The sequence below is a fragment of the Carlito syrichta genome, unplaced genomic scaffold, assembly GCF_000164805.1.
Source record: "Carlito syrichta isolate Samal-C Ts95f unplaced genomic scaffold, Tarsius_syrichta-2.0.1 Scaffold303170, whole genome shotgun sequence".
In the NCBI taxonomy this organism is placed as follows: Eukaryota; Metazoa; Chordata; class Mammalia; order Primates; family Tarsiidae; genus Carlito; species Carlito syrichta.
The window spans coordinates 377,420-387,420 of NW_007247266.1; positions in this window are offsets into that span (position 1 = coordinate 377,420).

Here is a 10,001-nt window from a genome sequence, read left to right on the forward strand (position 1 = left end):
CTCGGGAGCAGCGCTCCGGCTCCCTCCGACGGCTCGGGAGAAAGCCCGGCCGCTCGCGCACGCGCTCTCGCGCTCTCGCGCCTTCGCCCCCCCGCCCCCGCCCCCGCCCCCGCCCCCGCCCCTCCGGCCGGCCTCCGGCCCGCCCCGGCCCTGTCCGTCAGCGCCCGCGAGAGCCAATCCGGTCGCACGGAAGGCCCGGCGCCGGTCACGTGGGCAGGCCCGCCAATCACCGCGTCGCCCTCGGCGGCGCCCGCTCCGCGGGCCCCGGGGCTTCGGTGGCCGCCCGCGGAGGGGGCGCGAGGCGGGCGCCGGGGGCCGGGGTCCCGTCCTTCGGGACGGCGTGGCGCGCAGTTGATTAGCTGACTGCCCGAATTCCGAGACAGATGGGGGCGGGGCCCCGAGGGGCTGCACGAGCCGCCGGGAGTGGGGGCGACGCTCCCGTCTGGGGACCCGCTGGGAACAAGCCCTGCCCGGGCGGGAGGGCTGGAGCCCCTGCCACGCGTCCCTCGAAAGTTTCGCGACCTTTCTCGTCCTTGCTCCAAGGGATGGAAAGCATTGCAGCGGCGGGCGAGACCTGGGGGTCCTGGTGGCGCTTTACAGTCTGGACAGCCGCGGAGAGGGGGCGCTTTTCATTCATCCCCACGTGGCCCACCCGCAGGCGAGGGGGCAGCAGCCTCCGCCCGCCTAGTGACTGGAGTATAAAGACTAGGCGTGGAGAGGGGTGTTGGTGGAGACAACACGCCGTCTGTGTTCATCCCCACGTGTTGGCATGTGTGTCTCCGTGGCTCTGTGCTAGACTCTTGGCCTGAGCGGCGGCCTCAGTGACCCCTGCTTTGTGAAAACTTAACCAACCCTCATGGCACTGCACGGGCAGTCTCAGAAAGAGGCCCTCGGGGAAAACACGCAGTCAGGCTAACGGTCACAGCACCTTGGACAGTTCAGGCATAAACCAGAGAGGTTGTGAAATAATCTGACGTGGGGATCTTTAACATGGCCCAGATATTCTTGCCAATAATTCCAGAGTCAAGAAGTCGAGAAGCCCAGTGCTTCTGCCAACTCTCAGACTCATGGGGGGGAACCTTTGCTACCCAGCAAAGCCAGGCGCTCGTTACCAGCAGGGTACCCAGGTGGTTCGAGAATCTTAAGTGCTGTGTTCTCCAAAACCTTCTTCCCCCATCTCTTCCAACCAAGGGGTATGACAGTGCTCCAAGCAGTTCGCTCTAATTATTTATCAAGGTGGTCAAACTACCACTTGTCAGTGTGTCTTGGGCCTTTCTGGCTTCTCAACTACAGAAGTGAAGCCCACTGGGCAGTCTCAAACATCGTTCATGACAATTAGAGATGCTTAAGAGATCCTTACTAGAGAGGATGTAGCACAAAATTCAGAGTTTCAGGAAACATATTAAATCTATTGCAACAATGGTTCTGGCTACAGCAGAAGCAAATGTCTAAGCAAGAAAAGAGGTTGGGAAGCCTCAAAGAAAATTTCTTCTGGTATCATTAAACTGTTGATTCTCAAGCATGGCTGCACAGTCTTTAAGGAAATAGATTGTGGTGCCCTGTGCCTGGAGATCCTGATTGGGATGAGAATTGGGGCTTGAACAGCCATAGGTTTAAAAAGTTCCACTGGTGATTGGATATCCAGCCATGCTTGAGAACACCTGCATAAGCTGCTAGATGGATAGACTCATTCCGTAACAAGGAACACACATCTCTGCAGCACAAATCGCTAATGATATAAACACCCTGTAAACAGAGGAAAATCTCCACATAATTTGTGAGATTCAATTTTAAAATGATTCATAGGCAATAAATACTCTGAAGACTATTTAGTGGAACAAATTGAAGAGCGGGGTCCAGTTGACTGAATATTTCTGAAAGATCCTGTTGCCTTTTGTTAAGCACACCAAGCCGATCAACTCTTTGGTGACAGCTTCACTCGTTTTATGCCTTTCTTAACTAAAACTAATTGCCATCTGAGCATTAAGTCATCCTCTGAGACATATTTCAACGTGTACAACAGAATTATCAGAGGTACTTGTTAAAAGGCAGATCCAGCCAGGCTCAGGGGCTCAGCCTGTAATCCCGCACTTTGGGAGGCTGAGGTGAGTGGATTGCCCGAGCCTGCAGGTTCGAGACCCGCCTGGGCAACTTGGCGAGACCTCATCTCTACAATAAACCAAAAAATTAGCCGGGAGTGGTAGCGCGCACCTGGAGTTTCAGCTACTTGGAAGGCTGAGGCGGAAGGATCACCGAAGCCCAGCAGGTCGAGGCTGCGGTGGCCGGGAGTGTCCACTGCATTCCAGTCTGGGCGACAAAGTGAGACTCCAATTCAAAAAAAAAAAAAAAAGGCAGATCCCCAGGACCCAAGCTAGAACTTCATCTAGCCTCTCTTATGCAACAGTTCTGAATCCAATACTGGTTAAATTTAAGTCCAAGTTGTTCTTCCTGATTCATAGACTACATACAAGCAAACCTTCAAGTAAAATTGCTTTGCTGTTATTTAAGTTTGCCATGCTAGCTAAAACAAAGGAGTTGAGTCTACTTTAAAGAATTATCTATTGATTAGGAAGATCAATTGTCTTTACTAGAGTTTTACCAAATTCTGTTATTTTGTTGAAAACAGAAGTGATTAGTGCCCAGATCTTTTTTTAAAATTATTTTTATTTTTATTTTAAAGATGTGGGGTACAATTCAGGATTAGGTATACAAGTGGTCATCGTACAGGTAAGGTTTGGATCTCCCTTTGGTCCCCACTTTACCTGGTTTAAGATCAGGTACCCTGGCCGGGTATGGTGGCTCAAGCCTATAATCCCAGCACTTTGGGAGGCTGAGGCGAGAGAATTGCCTGAGCCCGCGGGTTCAAGACCAGCCTGGGCAACATGGTGAGACCTCGTCTCTACAGTAAATAAAACAAATTAGCTGGGCATGAGAGTGTGCGCCTGTAGTGCCAGCTACTTGGAAGGCTGATGCAGAAGGATCACCTGAGCCCAGCAGGTCACTGCTGGGGTGGCCATGAGCATTCCACTGCACTCCAACCTGGGCGATGTAGTGAGACTCCAACTCAAAAAAAAAAAAAGTAATTGAGGTTAGACTTATATGACAGATGGACACCAGAATCCTGGGTCATGAATGAAATCAATTACATTTAGAGGAGCTATTTATTGTTAGAGAGATAAAAGTGTAATTTGCAATTATCAAGCACTCCATGGGGATTCTGATTATAATGGGGCAATGGGTGATTCCTGGGAGTTGGCAAATTGGTGGGTGGTTTATATCTTATCTCTTTCTTTTCTTTCAATTTTATCTAAATCTCTTCTAAGCAATTTCTGGGGAGAGGGGTAGGAAACCTTGCGTGAGCTAACTCAGGTACTAATATATCCATTTCCTGAAACAGGACAGCAGGTTATGTATATGAAGCAAGTAGTCTGAAAAACAGAATGAATGACAGCCTGGATATTCTTTTTTCAAATTCATATCTTCAAGCAAGAATCTTAGCTTCTCGTTGCTTCTTTCTGTAATGATGACACCACAAAGAGAAAAATAAATGTTTTTTTTCTAGTTACTCATACTAGTTAACTAGCAGTGAAAACAGACCTTATTTTGCCCAATAGATAATGCTACAAGTGTACAAGGTGAGAAAAGTTTCTCCCCCATTTGAATGCTGTGAAGTATATTTTTAAAAGTGTCAGGGAAGAAGGGAAGCTAGTTTGCAGGCTCACACATTGGGCTTCCATATTTCTGGTATCACAAACAAAGTCACTTTTGAGCATGCCGGCAGTTGCTGGTAGAATGTTCTGAGGTGACTTCATTAATTTAGTTAAAAACTAAGTAGGTCATACCCCACTATAGCAAATATCACTTTATAGAAAAACTTTGTGCTTTTCTTTTTTTTTTTTACCAATATTTTTTATTATGGTGTTGTGGGGTACAGTTAAGGGTTAGGTATACAAGTACATTTCATTCAGGCACCCTGTTGATAAGAGGTGTTTCCCCATCCCCAGACAGATATTTGCTGCCATTGATCCCGGCTCCCCCCCCATAGTTTCCCACCACTATCAGTCATTTTCTTATAGTATTACATTGGATGTTGAAGGTCCATTATATGAGTGAGAACATGTGATACTCGGATCTTTGTTTCTGTGAGAGGTCTCTCAGTTTTATAGGCTCTAGTTCCATCCAGGTTGCTGTAAAATTCATGATTTTGTTCCTTTTTATGGCTGTGTAGTATTCCATTGTGTATATGTACCACATTTTTTAAATCCAGTCCTCTTTTGATGGGCAGCATGGTTGCTTGCAGGTTCTTGCTATTGTGAACAATGCTGCTATAAACAAACATGTGCAGGTATCTTTTTTATAGAGTGATTTGAGTTCTTCAGGATATATTCCCAGTAGGGGGATTGCAGGGTCATATGGGAGGTAGATATTTAGAGCTTTTAGGAATCGCCACACTGCTTTCCACAGAGGTTGCACTAGTTTATACTCCCACCAACAGTGTAGAAGTGTTCCCTTTTCGCCACACCCTCTCCAGCAGCTGTTATTTTTTGAGCTGTTGATAATTGCCGTTCTGACTGGAGTTAGGTGGTATCTCAGTGTGGTTTTGATTTGCATCTCCCTGATGATTAGTGAGGTTGAACATTTCTTCATGTGTCTGTTAACTGCTCGGATGTCTTCCTTTGTGAAGTGTCTGTTCATATCTTTTGCCCATTTTATAACGGGGTTGTTTGTTTTTTTCTTTTCAGCACGTTTGTGTTCCTTATAGATCCAAGATGTTAAGTCTTTGTCAGACCTGGTGTTGGCAAATACTTTTTTTCCCAGTCTGTAGGCTGTCTCCCTGCTCTCCTGATGGTTTCTTTGGCTTTGCAGAAGTTTGTCAACTTTGTGCTTTTCAAGATGTGTGCACTGCAGCCTCGACCTGCTGAGCTCCAGCGATCCTTCCACCTCAGCCTTCAAAGTAACCGGAACTATAGGCACGCACTACCACAACTAGCTAATTTTTTATTTATTGTAGAGATGAGGTCTCCCCAAGTTGCCCGAGCAGGTCTCGAACCCGCGGGCTCAGGCAATCCACTCCCTCAGCCTCCCAAAGTGCTGGGATTACAGGCTGAGCCACTGAACCTGGACAAATTGATTTTTTTATATGGAGATTTCACCCTTAGTAAGTTTAGCCACAAAGGAAAGAGATGGCTTATAGAAGTAAATACTATATTGCATGTAAGTAATAGACAACACAAGTGTAACTGGGCAAAACTCTTACTGAATAAAATGTTCGGACATTTCAAACTGATATAAGAAGAAGATAAGAGACTAGAACTCCCCTGTGGTCCAACACCTATGTTTTACAATTCCAAATTTGGGATAGAAAACAGGCAACCTTTAGAAAACCACACAGATCCTTGGAAGAGTTAACTAACTGTTATGGATTGTATCCCCCAAAATCCACACATTGAACCCCTTTTCCCAGTGTGAATGTATTGGGAAGTGAGATTTTTAGGAGGTAATTAGGATTAGATGAGGTCTTAAGGGTAGAGCCCTCATGAGTGGGATCAGTGCCCTTATTAAAGCTAGCAGAAACTTGCTTCTGCCCTCTGCTCTCTGCCATGTGAGAATACAAGAAGTTAGCAGTCTGCAACCCAGACGATGGCCCTCACCAGTACCTGACTATACTGTCACACCCTCATCTCCAACCTCTAGACATGTGAGAAATACATTTCTGTTGTTTATATGCCTTTTAGCTTATGGTACTTTGTTATAGCAACTGAATGGGCTAAGATGCCAGCAAAAGACAAAAGAAAGCGTGTCCCAGGCCTAGGAAACAGCTCACGCAAAAGCACAAGAGCATAGAACATTGGGAAAGAGAAAGTGGTTTAATATGACTCCATGTGAGAGGAGGAAGGGAGAAAAATGGTACTGAAAGGTGGGGCAAAGACCAGAATTCAAGGATGGCAAATGCATGTTATACGATCCCTCCCTCTTCCTGTGCATATGGTAGATAACCAACTCGATTATAGTGATTACGAGATGACTCTAGGTCTGGGTTAAAATCCCAGCTCTGTGCCATTGCCTTACTAGACTCTGGTGTGGCCATGTGCTGTTAAAGCTATGGTTGTCACCATGTTTTCTTAAGCATGGGCCCCCTCCAGTCCCTTGGGGAGGTGAATCCCCTCTCTTTCTCTCTCTCCAATTTACTTTCTGAATAAACTATATTTTCTCATCTAAACATAAAAAATAAAATCCCAGCTCCTCCACTCACCAGCTATGTAAACACATACAATTTGACCCTTGGAAGAAATTGGATAAATGATGTGCTCAGCTGTCTCATCTGTCAAATGGAAATAGTGGCAGTACAAGGACAGCAGAATCCCTTATCCATGGGGGATACATTCTATAGCCCCAAGTGGATGCCTGAAACCATGGATAGTACCACATCCTACATATATGAGAGGGAACCCCCAAAACCCAGGATGTGCTTATTAAAAAAAGGTGTGTTTAAATTTAAGTTGCCTTCAAAGGACTGTTTGATGCAGTACATCTATTGTGATACTTTTTCCACTGCTCAAAACTGTTTTTGAAGTAGTCAATTTTGATGGCTTTTAGTGCTTTGGTTTTTTGTTTCACCTCTTCTGTATTGATGATGTTTCCTTTTGAGTATTTTTTTAATTCAGGGAAACAAAAGTCTCTCAGGGTGAGATCAGGTGAATAGGGAGGGCGGACCATGGGGATCATACCAGTTTTGGTCAAAAACTCAGCACGGTGTGGACAGGTACATTGTCTGATGGAAGAACCAGTCACCCATTTACCACACTCAGGATGTTTTTTTCTTCAAATCATGATGCGACCTTCTCAAAACCTCCAGATTAAAAACTTTGGTTTACCATTTGATCCAGAGGAACAAATTCCAAGTGTACCACCAGGGGCCCGCCCTCTAAAAAGATCATTCTGGTTTTTTGGGGGAGTTCCCTCTCATATAATGTTTTTTCCTATCTATACATATCTAGGATAAAGTTTAATGTATAAATTAGGCCCAGTAAGAAATAAACAATAACTAATAAAATAGGACAATATAACAAAACACAATAATAAAAAGTTATTGTATGTGGTCTCTCTCAAAATGTCTTATTCAGTTACCTTGGGTAACTGAAACCTTAGAAACCACGGATAAAGGGGATACTCTACTTGTCTCTGGAAGTTGCTTGCAACCTAATTAAATGACATAAAGTGCTAAGATAGTGTTTGCCATGTAGGCAGTGCTAAATAAATGTTAGCTAATTATAAATTTTATTTTCTTCAACCTGGATGTAGCCTGAGACTCCTCAACACATTGTTACTGGTATCTCACTTCAACCAATCAGAAAGGGCACCCAGGGGACCCTCCTAGCCATCCCTGGTACCTGACTCAACTTTGATTTAGAGCTCATTGTATGCCATTCACCTATGCCAATTCTTTTCTCCATTTAAGCACTCCATTTTTATCTCCATGATAAAAGATTTCTCTCAGTCCAAAGCCAATTCATAAAAATCTAGCTGCTGACATACCTAAATATTTTCTTGAAAACTTAGAGATTTTTTTTTACTGATTTTCTTCTTTATGATTTTTAAATAAAACACACCATACTCTAAGTAGTTTGAACTCTTTGTCCCTTAAATGCATTACTTCTCACTTGCTTACACACAAGTTTATATGCCATTTTAATGATAATACCTGCTGGATTTCTAAATTACATTTCCACCAGCTTGTCATCCCTATTCAGAAGATCTTAGTATCCTCTACAAAGATGTAACTTTGGGGCCATGGCTTCTACTAAATGATTCCTAAAAATTATCATGACTAGTTGCTGGGCATGGGATGGCTTTTGTGTATGCATTTATTCCCACTCAGAAACACCTCTGGGATTCTCTATGATGAGTAGGAAACAGACTAGATGCTGAGGATATGGGGAGAAGCAAACAAGCATGGTTTCCACCTAGGGAAAGCTTCCTGTCCTCTGCATGTCCTTAAAGCACCACCCTCTAGGCTGAGAAACTCTATGAGCCCTGGAGTGGCAGCCTTGGTGCCCCACCAACATGTCCTTGGGTGCTTTTTACCAACTCTGTGCACACAGTTCCCAGCCTCTGCTCCCTTAGCCCTAGTCTTCAGAGGATTACTTGCCACCATTTCACCTATATGGAGAACCCAAAATGCCTAAGACAGTACACTTCCCTGTTGGGCTGTCCATAGTCCGTGATCAACAGGTAGACATGCAGAAACCCAGCTCCCACCTTTAGAGTATGGCAAACTCTGAAGTGTCATTTATGCTGCAGAGCTCCCTATGTGACCAGGTTGCATCACTTGCTTGAAATCCCACCCCAGGCTGGGTTCGGTGGCTCAGCCTGTCATCCCAGCATTTTGGGAGGCTGGGGTGAGTGGATTGCCTGAGCCCACGGGTTCGAGACCAGCCCGGGCTACTTGGCGAGACCTCTTCTCTACAATAAATAAAAAATTAGCCAGCCATGATAGTGCATGCCTGTAGTTCCAGCTACTTGGAAGGCTGAGGGGGAAGGAACATCAGAGCACAGCAGGTCGACTCTGGAGTGGCCATGAGTGTGCCACTGCACTCTAGCCTGGGTGACAGAGTGAGACTCTGACTCAAAAAACAAAACAAAACAAAAAACATTCCAACTCAATTTGACTCTTAAGAGTTCCTCCTGGGAGTACTTTCTTTTTAAATCACTTGCACCTGAATGCTTGGCTGAGGGTCTGCTTCTGAGAGAACTCAGTTTATGGCCATCCTTTGCTTATTATCATTAAGGTGTAGCAGTCATCACATGATATTTGCTTTTAGTCTAAATTATGTTATATCATCTATATTGAAAGCTGCATGGGGGCACATACCATAATTCCATAATTCACTCATCATTGAAACTGCCCAAGCTTTGACACATAGCTGGAGCTCAGCATGTCTCTGTTGAATTGACTTGAGTGAAATGTCTCTGGCATCTCTCCCCCGACCATCTCCGCCCTTCACCAGCCACGTCTCTCTTCCAGTCCCCACATCTCTGCTGCTTGGTAACTCATTGCCAGCCATACTGTCTTTCTTAACTGTTTCTCAAATACACCAAGCCTGCTCTTGCCTCTCGCTGGAATACTCTGCCCCTCACCCTCACCACCTTGATCTGCAGGGCCCTCCCTTCCTTACTGCCGAGAGGATTCCTTGTCAGAGGCCTTTCCTGGTTAAAGGATCCAGGTAGCACTCCCTCCTATAATTGTTACTCTCTAACTCAGCCTTTCTCAACCAGGGTTTTTGAGAAATTTAGGCTTATCAAAAATGATTTCCGTGACTGCTTTCTTGTATCTCCCAAGGTTGGTACACAGCCGGTATCCTAGCTGCATGGGAGGGAACTTAAGTTATTCTACACAAAGGGTGCCTTAGGGCATTAGAGTTTAATTCTCTTGTAGAACTGGTGGAGAAGGACTGCTTTAAACTATTACTCTTAGGAGGCTGAGGTGAGTGGATTGTCTGAGCCTGCAGGTTCGAGACCCGCCTGGGCAACTTGGCGAGACCTCATCTCTACAATAAATCAAAAAATTAGCCAGACGTGGCAGCGCGCACCTGTAGTTCCAGCTACTTGGAAGGCTGAGGCGGAAGGATCGCCGGAGCCCAGCAGGTCGAGGCTGCGATGGCCAGGAGCGGCCACTGCACTCCAGTCTGGGCAACAGAGTGAGACTCCAACTCAAAAAAAAAAAAAAAGAAACCTAATAAATAAATAAATAAATAAATAATTACCCTACTTTTTTTTTCTTTTACCTCTCATTGACATCTGATGAATTACTCCTTTGTCATCTCCCTACCCCATCTCTCTTTAGAATATATGCACATGAACTTGGATTCTGGTCCCTGCTTATCACCAGGGTCTAGACCTGGTACACAGCAGCCACTGAGAAAGTATTTTTTTGAACCAGCATCACAGGAACCATTTGTGTTATAACTTTTAGCAACTTTTCAATTGTTAAAACAATTTAT